We start from the raw sequence: 10925 nt of genomic DNA, 5'->3' as shown, positions 1-10925 counted from the left end.
GCCCCACGGACGGGCCGGGCGCGGCGCGGAGGAGCCCAGACCCGCCGTCGGTGGGGCCCGGCCCGGCCCCGCGTCCTTACCTTGTCGCTGTCGCTCCGCTCCCTTCTCTCGTGGAGGGAGGCTCCGAGCCGGTGACGACCCGCAGCGACAGCGGCGCCGAGGCGTCACGCCAAAGCGCTGCCCGGTTCCTCGGGCGCCAGCGACCACCGGGAGAACGCCATGCAGCCGCCGCCCCGCAGCCAGCCCGCCCGCTCCCCTCCGCTCCTCTCCTCACGTCCCGTTCCGCCCCGCCCCCGGGCTCCGCTCCGCCCGGCACGGGGGGGCGGGGCTGAGTGAGTGATAGACCTCCAGGAAGGCCAATCACGGGACGTGAATGGCGAGAAGGGGCGGAGCGCCGTCGCTAAGAGACAGGTGGGGCAGGGCCGGCCCGGTGGCGGCCTCTGGTGGTCCCTCTGCGCAGCGCCGCCCCCCCGCCTCATCCCGAGGCGAGCGCGCGGCCCCTTCCCTCGCCCTCGAGGCGCCGGGCGGGCTGGGGAGCGCAGGCAGCGGGCCCTCGCGGCGTTCCCGCGCTGCGCCGGCCTTCTCCTCCGAGCGCGAGGGCCGCGGCCTGTGGTAACGGCGGCGGTGAGGGCCGGCCGCGCCGCGCCGCGCCCGGGGCTGCCAGGGACTCGGTACGGCCCCTCGTTGGAAGCCGAAAGCTTGCTGAGCGTGCGCCCAGGCCCTCGTATGAGTCGCTTTCAAGCGCTTGTGGCGGCTCCTTGCTGGGCGTTCGGGTCAGGGGAGTTGAAACCGCTTTCCTGCTGGGCTGAGGAGAGGGGGAGTCAGGGGTGAGACTGCTCCCGCCTCCTACAGGACTGACCTCTTTAGGTATAGAGCAGTAAGGATTTTTTTCTTTTCTAAACACTTTCCAGTCCCCCAGAAATAGTCTTGTTCATGGAAGGTCAAGACTAACAGACGGACCCAACCAACCTCTCACTTAAAACAGCCTGAGTTGGCAGGCTTTGTCTGGTATTCAGGTGGCCGTTTACAAGTACCCCTGCTTTCACCTTCCTTGTTTGTGTGTGTTTGGTTGAGTGAAATAACAACTATTCTTTCTGCTCAGAAAACTGACGGGAGTTACTCAGGGTTATGTTAAGGTGAATGTGTTGCTGACGCAAGTTAATTCTAGTTTGTTGTAGGTGTTGGGTCAAGTTGTGTATAAACTTTTTTTTTTCTTTGAGATAAGTAGTTATGTTACAAGATCTGGAAAAGATACGGTATTGTTGAAAAACACTTTAAACAGTGCTTAAAACTATTCCAGGGGCAGAAAATATTCCACTTCTGAACTGACTTTAGGCAAGTAAAGGGAGTTGCTTACTATAGAGAGCTTCTGTTTAGGGCACGCTTGAGGCCTGAGACTTATTTATTTATTTAATAAATGTTCCATTATCTGTTATTTTATCAAAAGTGAAGACCAGTTTCTTATAAAGGCTGAAAAAATGGCTGAGGGAGGTATTTTGCAGATCTATAATGGATGCTATGACTTTTAAATGGGTTAAAGGTGCTTAAGTACTTGCTTTCCTAAAACCGTTGGGGTGTTATTTCTATTTCAGTCTCAAACTTTCAACCTATTCTGTGGTGATTGCTATGAATTGGTTGAAAGGCTTAAAATTCTACTAAGGAGTGAACTAACATTTTCTGCAATGCAAGGTTTTTAGGAAGGCAAACCTCTTAGCTATATTTGATCTTCTGACTCCTCAAAGAAAATATATGTTGATATGTGACTAATAAAGGAGGTGATATGCAGCCCTAAACCTTTTTTACCATTAAATATATAGATGTTGAAGATATATGCATCTTGCAGATGGGAGGAAGTACTCTGAATCTCAGAAGGGCAGAAGGGCTTGAAAGAGTTCAAATCCAGGTGGGCTTTACGGTTTTAGGAACTTCTTTTAGGAACTCCAAGATTTCAGTACAGCCTAGGTGATAACTGTCCTGAGAAGAATGCTTTTTTTCAGTGATGTCTATCAGCTTGTCTGATGTTCAAAAATCTTCCTGAAAGGAAGGCTGAATGACTTATGTAGCTTTTGAGCAGCGTTCCTGGCACCACTTTTAGCTAGCTCTACTGATAGTCTACAACTGAATGCACAAGTCAAGTCATCTTATATCCTCTGAGACAGGATATTTTTCTGTCTCTACATTTATCTGCTTATGAAGGTGTTTGTTTTGCATTTGCTGTAAGCATTATTTCTAAAGTGCTTTACACCTTTCTTTAAAAAAATGGAGGGAGGCTGAGTTGTGCTTTAAGTGGTGGCAAACTGCAAACAGCCAACACCTGTTCCAGGCAGTATTTTACCCTCCCCTATAGCACAGGGGTTATATATATTTGAGTTACAATATTCATAATGTTAGAGCTTGTCACATCTGCCAGGAGTACAGGACAAGATGAATTTAAAGCCCTTTGGGGTAAAATTAGCATAATATTTGTGAGACACAAAAAAAAAGGCATGTATCTACTCTCATGAGACAGTTTAGCTGACAGATGTGATAAATAATACTGCAGTTGTTCAGAACAGGGTACTCTTGTTAGCCAGAGGTATGTCTAATATAGTTGCTACCAACAACAAACTATGATCTGGTGTGCATAAATTCTGGTCCATTCTACCCAAAATGAACACCATCGTGGATTTGCTCTGAGGGAGGCTTTTGCATTATAGCTATGAGAAACTGCAGTTGTTTTCATTATCTTTATATGTCTTGGAGTAATGTTGTGGAATTACTTTCACCTTAAAGCAGACTATGTGGAAAATAAAGATTAGTTATAAGATATTTCTGTTCGGCAAAAATTGTTCGTATGTGTGGGTTTTTTACTCTTTAGAAACGTTGGCTAAATACTGGCAAGAGCATTATGTGTGTTTTCACCAAGAGTGAGACTCACCAAAGCAGCAGTTAGCCTGAGTTGCTCTAAATACAGTGATCCAAACTCGATTTTAAAAGCACTTTGCACATGCTCCCCTTTTCTGTTTTAATGGCTATCATTACCACTTTTCATTGGTCTATTGTCCTCAAGGAAAGGAAGATGGGGGAGCAGCTTTCTTGGGAAGCCTCCGCAGTTGTGTTCATTCATTTGAAGGAGTGTGAGTGTAAAACAGAGGGACTGTTTCATGCATCAATGAGCTTTATCATCTTATTTACTCAGTATATGCATTAAAAGCTGTATTCATCCTACTTTCTGCCATTGTACTCCTCACTGATTTGTTATGGGTTTGTTTCATTCTCCCTATGACTTAACTTTAGAAATTAAAGTTTCTTTGATTACAAGAATCTTTGTGATTCAGAAGGCTGGAATGAATGACAAGAAAGGCAAGACCAGAAAGAAGTACGGTTAGAGATGCAGAGATTTTTAAGAAAAATGTGTTTTGCATAGTAAGTGTTTGGATTTCTAGAAGGTTCAATGGAAGTTAGCATGAGTTAACTTGACGGAGCCCTTGGGTGTGAAGGTGGAATGACCAAAGGGCGTGTCTAACTCTCCCCTCTAAAGCACCATTCACTTGCACAGAATCTAACTTCTAGGTTTCCACTTGCTATTTAACTTTTCTTCTCAGACCTTTGTTAACTATTGGTAGAGTGAATGCATCTAAAAATCACTGTTTTGACCCTCATGATAATGACCTTGATTTGTATGTCTGTTACACAAGAAAAAGTAATTTGTTAAAAAATGAGGGTGGAAGCATCAACCCCAAATCTTATGCCACAGCCCTTCTGAAAGAAAATGAATTGGCTTTCTGTGCTACAAACTCTTAAGTATAAATCAATCTGTTGCTGCTCTATGAGATTCCTGTATAATTGCCCATGAATGCAAACTCAAGTACTTCAAGTATTCACAGATGCAGAACATCAGAAATAAAGATTATAGTAAATCAGATCTCATGAATATGCATACTTTTGTTGCCAGTAAATAATCTGAGTTATCTAAATTAAAATTCAAAATTATATATTGCAAAGGAAGTGTTCTTCTTTTTTTTAAGAGTTGGAAAACATTTGCGGTAGTCTTCCTGTCATTACTATGCACATAATAATCATGTGAAGCAAATGATACTTCTTTTTATGCTGCTTGTTTTAAATAGCTTTTATTTCTTAAATTGCTGTTAAAAATAGACTGAGAACTCTAAAAAGCTGTGGGCCTTGGAGCTGGTCGGAAGCCACTGACAGCAGCTAAAGCCACTGGCCTATTTTGCGTTCTTAATATAAGGATTCTGGACTGAAGCAACGCTAAGGAAAACCAAATCGTGTCGATTAAATGTAATGCACAGGTTTTGATTTAAAAACATTCCTAGGGCTTAGACACTTAACAAGTGGAAGCCCAAAACACCTTCATCATTGTATGTAGTTAACATGCCTGGTGCAGAGTCTAGGCTACTGTTAGCCACTTGGGCAGCAGCTGTGAGAGGTGTCTTGGTCTAAGGTGCCAGACTTGATGCTGAAGTGGCTGAAGTGAGTACGCACACCATCTGCTCTGCAGTCTGCTGTGTGTGGGTGGAAGACTCTTCAACAGAGTGGCAGCAAACAGTGAAGGCACCAGTAACTTAAATGTGTTGCAGCTGTTCCCTAGTAGCTCTGGCAAATATGAGATAGAGGATTAAGACTGGGTAGCTAAAGGTGTTAGATCTGCTCTGATAGATGTCTATTTTACCTCCTTGGTGGTTGTCATGCCTGAGGCAAGAACATCCAATTTTCTTGTGAATTGGTCTGGTGGCTGAAGGCACATTGATCTCAGTGTGTGTGGCTGTACTAAGCTGAGGAGTGTACTAGTCCTGGGACTGCTGCAGGGACAGGTGGCAATCCTGCCATAGAAGCAGAGTGGATAGTTATGGGAGTGACATCTTCCCCTCTTTTCTATTTCATCTGTGTCTGTATATCTTTCAGAAATCTGTCTAAATGTCTAATCTTTACTGCCAGAGAGCACCAGTAGGTCTTAATTACCTGGGCCAGCCTCACCTGGGGCTTTCACCCATACTCACTACGCAGGGGTTCGGGAACCTCACTTAAGCTCAGAGCTATGGTCTAGGAAGGACTGTGGTCAGCCCTCTCCCCTGCTTGTCCAGACTTGTTGATTGGACTTCCCAGACTGACCTTGGACTTGCCTTGTCACCTCTCATTTGGTAATCACAGGACTGTCAGCACAGCCTGTGGCTGTCGCCAGACTGCCTCTGCTCACCCTGCTGTGGGGTGGTGTCTTTGGTGAGGTCCTGCCCTGCCTTTGCCAGGGTTGTCCTCAGCTTCTGGCTAGTCTTCCCTGTTGGAGCAATGCTGCTCCATGGCTCTTTCATCTTTATGAACTGGTCCTTAGATCTTTTGTCTGACTCTGTTGAAAATCCTGTGTCCTTTCCACTTCACTTCGTCTAGAAATGCCTTGTATTAAAGGGAAAAATCCTATATGTGTCTTGCTGTAGATAACATCATTGTAAAAGAAAGAGCTTTAATCTAAAGCAGGTTTTTATGGAGAAGTCTTAGTACTTTTTAGTATATAGTTTTCTCATTATCCTTCTGCTGTATTTATGTTAAGTAACATTCACAATTTCCCATACGTGTTTATGTAAGATTTTTAAAAATGCTCTGTGAAGATACTTACTGAAATGAATAGGGCTTTCTTTTCTGTGAGCTGTTCTGGACAATATCAAGAGTTTATGGTTAACAGGCAGAGGACAGATCCTATAGTTAAGTACTGTGAAGAGTATAAGCCTCCTGTTATCAGCTAGAGGAATTTCTGCTGTAGCAGGAATATGATTATTTTGTGATGGGTGGCAAACTGATATTGGCTTGCCTGAACAACATCAGGAAGCACTGCAACATGCTTGTCTTAATTGGAGAAATGAGTGCATGTAGTCTGAGTCCTTGGAAGTGGGAAATACTATTCTCTCCCCAACCCCCCCACTCCCTCCCCACGTGGAAAGAGACCTGTGTATCTAATATCACTCTGTTCTCAAGACTACTGAAGTTAATGCTGCCTTTTCACAGTTCACCATATAATGTTTTATGACTAGCATCAGAATTAAGATGAAGCTTTTGAAACTATTTTTGCTGGGATTTCAGTAAAGAAAAGATTACTGTAAGAGCTGGAAAAGTTTCTCCCCTGCACCTTCTCTTGTGTTTCATATACAATTCAGGTAGTCACACATACACAAGAAGAATCGCAGTTTTGATTACAGCTGTCAGTAGTTATGTCATGCTTGTTTCCTTATTGTAATAATTGTCTTGAGTTAGTTCACTAACACAGCTGTAAAGAAGTGCACATGAGAAAGAAAGGGAAGTAAAAGGAAAGAGGTGAAGTTTGCCAAGTAAATGTGAGGCCCTGTAAGAGATTTGCTGTGTCTGGTGTTACTCCTTTACTGAAGCTCATTATATCAAAGATGTCAGAGGAGACAGTAAAGATCTCTTGGATGGATTTAAGTACAAGCACTTGTCAATACAGCCTGGGAGGTTAAGGAGACAAGTCTCTAAGCCTTTTGGACCTGCTTTAGGGAAAATCTGTTCATAATTTAAAGTCCAGCACAGGAGAACAGTGGGATTCTAATTTCAAAGGCCTCATTTAAGCTTACAGAGATCTAGGTCCTCAAAGGTATTTATGCATCTAACTGCCACTATCCTTAATGTAAAGGATTTAGTTGTCTAAACTTCACTGGAGAAGAAAGGTCATGGAGATCAGAGGGGGTATCAGTTAGTCCTGACATTGATACATTGAGTGATTTGACTGAAACTTAGATTAAATAATTTCTGAAGTTTCTTGTGACTTTTGCTTTCCATTGCATTCTTCAGCTTTTAAACAGAAAGAACTCTACAGGCCAAAAAGAAAGGCAATGAGCTCTGCATTTTCTTGCTATAAATCAATTGGGAGAAGGACAATTTGTCAGACTGAATATGGAGATTGTAACACTTTCCATAAATACTAAAACTTGGAATGGATCTAGAAGTTGTAATTAACTCTTGCTTGATGTTCTTATATTGATCTTAGTCAAACATCCATCGCATGCTTTCTTCTCCCCTTACTTTCTTAATAAAGAAAATTTAAAAGGTAATAACAGGATATCTACTTTTTCAAACTGGAAAACTTATTAATGCTTACTTATGTGAAGTTGCTGAGTCAAGCAGACTTTTGTGTGTTTCTTCACCTTGATTGCAATGATAATGCACAAAATCCCACTTTGGATAGGGATAATAGCAGTCCATTAGCTTTTTTATTAGTGTATTGGAATAACGTGTAATCGAAATGCCCCAATGTCTTATATGTATCTGGTATCTGATCTGTATGCTTGCTTATGTTTATTGTGATCTCTTCGAGTTATTTTTGTGGTGCACTGATTTTAAAAATAATCTCCTTTTACCCCAAAAGTATTTAAGTCAAAAGTCATTCAGGAAAATTATTTGCTGTTTCACACCCCATTCCCACAACCTTTGTTAAAACAGTCAACAAGCACCATAAAGAGGACTAGTGTGTAGTTAGCTGACTATTAGGCCTTGTGAACCCTATTAGTTGCATCTTGACATCATGAAAATATGTGGTTTGTCTTTTTTGTTAAAAAAAAAAATACTGGGAAGCAGAGTAATTGAACTCGGAACCTTTTAACAAAAAAAATCTGCTTTTCAGTAAATCCAAAATGAATGCAACTTGAAAGACTAATTGAGAGCTCAGAGGCTTAAAAATGATTGAAAATAGTTTGCTAAAAGCAGTACCTGGGGATCTTTTGCACTATGCTTTGTTGATGAACCCAAAGAGATGGACTGAACAAGTGTTTTTGTTTGATGGATCATGTAGTACTTGGAAATAAGCAAAAATACACAGAAAAGATTGTTGGGAAAAAAAGTAACTGGGTAAAGACATTCTCCCTGCCACATCCTCCAAAAGCAAGGTAACACCCTGGCAGCACTGTTTAGGGGAATTCATCTTTACACAAAGATTAGATGCTCCCTGAAGCACTGGAATTGAATGCATTGAAATGTGGAGTTAGGTTTCCCACCATTCACTCATCTTCTGAGTTCTGAGTTGATCTTCCTCCCCACCCCCAAGATCTGATCTAGAGGCCAGTTTCTTTAAACTAGTTAGTGCCTTAACTTCCCTATAGAATAATATTTACAGCTCAAGCACTTTCCTCTGACTCTAGTTCCATCCAACCTCAAGAGCTATTAACTCAGATGTATTTGCAAATAAATCAACTCTATGGTGAAACTATTTTAAGCTTTTTGATTGAGAAATGTAACTGTCTCATGATACTAATGCAAAATCCTTTTTATTACCTTTAAAATTATGGGATTGAGGGTGTGCTTCCACACTGATATATTGGCTATTGTCCCTGGTTGCCCATGAATGGCCTCTCTTGGTTTAGCTTTAGCACTTAAGTGGCAAGTTTGACTGGAGAGCAGATTCAGTAGAAACCTTTTTTTTTTTTTTTTTCCCTTAATCATTGTATTAAAATGACAGTAGAAGAGTATCTTTAAGGGTTGGAGCCTGTGAATGTCTTAGCTTGATGGAAAGGAAGAAGCCTCTCAAGCCAGGCCCATACCTGTACCTTGCTGAAGAATGTCCTCCAATAAATGTTGCTGTTGTTTTTCTTGAAAGTGGAGCTCTGTCACACTCTGCAAAGTGTCCCACAAATAATCTGAGTATTCAGAACATTGCTCCATGTCAGACTGGAATAACTCATTCTCCCAATGCCCCTCTTTTTTTTTTTTTTAAGAGGGAATAGATTCCTGCTTATGTGTCTTATTGTCAAGATAAGAGGGTCTAGTAATTGATTGTGATTGCTAATGTGCTTTGCCAAATGAATGAGTTAAGTAGTTCAGGTAGCAGTTTAAACAATCAAGAGTTAAATATCTTTTTCCAGACCATAGATTTAGAGTACAGCAGCTTGCCAGTCAGTTAGCATCCATGCTATTGTGGGAACTCAGTGGTTCAGAACACACAGCTCAGGGCATGAAGCATTTGGATATTTCAGTTCATGTGCAGAGCTACATTCTTCTTTTCAAAAGCTGTTTTAGGAGAAAAATATACTGGTTTTCACAAAGGCAGAGCTGTGATTAAAGGACAGTCTGCTTCCATGATGGACCCTTTCAGTTTAGAGGAGATTTTCAGATAAGCTAATGAAGCAAATTTTGTTCTTGCAGTGGGAAACCATAGCAACCTGCCACTTTAGAATGCATGGTATATAATCTGTCTGTCCTTCAGATAGTATTTTGCAGTCCAGAAATAGTCATCATTTCCTAATGTGTGAATGTAAAATGTCAGACAAATGTAGCTGGAGTGACAGTGTTGTCTCTGAGGTAAACATGAGCCCTGTTGTGCTGCTTGTCTGTTGCTGCACATTTCAAAAGCAGGTTCCAGCGGAGGGTAAAGGTAGTCTATTTTTTATTTTGACTTTTTAATAAATACGTCACAAAGGTGCTCTGAAAGTTGGTAATTGAAAGAGCTCTCTGCAGTCCCCTTAGTGCCACCCTTACCTTCCCCTCCAACCCATACATGTCCCTACTTATTTTTGGCACAGTTTTCTTAAATTACAGGATTTGGACTTCAAAGTTTTTTGATCACTGGTCTCTTTGATATCACTTTGTTCAGGCTCAAATAACCATCGAAGTACTTGGTAATTATATAGTGGGGTAAGTGCCCTGCAACTTGCTTGCAGCTGGCCAAAGCTGCTGGCTGTGTTTGATGAAAACACAGAAAGCATTCTTCCTTGGTTAAATAAATAAAATGTGTGAGCAATCTCACTGGCTTCTCTCTTAATGTCTGTCTTCCCCCCCTCCCCCCCTTTACAAGTTCTGAAAGAAGTATTTTCTGCAAAAACCAGCGTTGATTACTAAACAGTTAAAATTTAGCTTGTGGGTCTTAGAATCTGCTGCCAGTTTTAGAGACTGGGCTACCAGTCTGGAAAGCGATGATTTAGTTAGCTTTTGTGTGAAGAAGACTGAATGAGTAGTGCATTGAAGGAACAATTGGCAAATATTTAATGATATTACTAGGGATTGATTTAGACTAAACACCCTGCATTTCCTTTAAAATATTATCCTGACTGCAGCTTGTTTAAGAGTGTTTAGTAATCAACTTTAATAGCACAGAATGCTCTTTATGAATGCACGTTTTGTGGAATAGAGCCATTTTGCATTTTTTTTTTTTTCTATAAATCAAAAGCTAATAGCCAAAATGTATTGTTTAAAATGCAAAATTGTTTTGATAGGGGTGTGATTCACTTTTACCTAAGAGGAGAGCAGAACAATATTTGATCAGTGTTTCTTCTGTTGATTACTCTACAGTTTCTGTGTTGTAGTGGGCCAAGGCTATTAGATTCCTTCTGCTCCTTTAAACTGATCTGGCTGCTTATTGTTTGTGACAACAATTTCTTTAAAAATTATGGTTAACCAAATTTTTCTTGTTGCTGATGCTTCCATTTCTCTGCCTTTTCTGGCACATTTTTTTAAAACCATGTCTCTTCAACAGCAGTTTTTATCCCCCCACCTCCTTTAGGTTTGTTTTTCACCCACCTTTGAGTAATTATGCTTTTATGAACAACAGGGGAGCATATTTAACTATTCCCATTGTCATTATTTTTTGTTCTAATATGTCTTTCTATGTGAACAGAATCCAAGTTGTTTTCAGCTTTTGATTTTTTTTTAATTGTATATTTGGTACTTGCATTTGTACATAGATGGATTCATCACTGAAATTGCTTGTGATCACTTGTGTCTAATCAAATGCTGTGCGTTTCTTCGTTTGTTTTTTGTTTAGTATACTAGCAGGTCTTTCTCCCCGTCTTGCTCAGGTATCTAGTAGAAATCCCTTTTGCTAGGAGAGGACACTTCAATTTGAAAGAAAATGTAAATGACAGTATATATGCTCAGATATATACTATCAAAACTAATAATAAGAATAATTGTGTGGCAAACTATAATCTTTTGAG

General features: G+C 41.1%; 1 protein-coding gene across 2 annotated transcripts in view; it reads right to left on the bottom strand.

Annotated features, from left to right (window-relative positions):
* CCNG1 (cyclin G1) overlaps positions 1 to 277 on the bottom strand; it is a 5614-nt gene extending 5337 nt beyond the window's left edge. For both annotated transcript variants that reach the window (XM_010579126.1, XM_010579127.1), the window contains exon 1: positions 81 to 277. The gene's annotated coding sequence lies outside the window, so the exon portion shown is untranslated. The remainder of the gene's footprint in view (positions 1 to 80) is intronic.
* Between the last annotated feature and the right edge of the window lie 10648 nt (positions 278 to 10925).

The sequence above is a fragment of the Haliaeetus leucocephalus genome, unplaced genomic scaffold (assembly GCF_000737465.1).
Source record: "Haliaeetus leucocephalus isolate CR32 unplaced genomic scaffold, Haliaeetus_leucocephalus-4.0 Scaffold656, whole genome shotgun sequence".
Classification (NCBI taxonomy): Eukaryota; Metazoa; Chordata; class Aves; order Accipitriformes; family Accipitridae; genus Haliaeetus; species Haliaeetus leucocephalus.
This window is presented reverse-complemented; position numbering and strand designations above follow the sequence as displayed.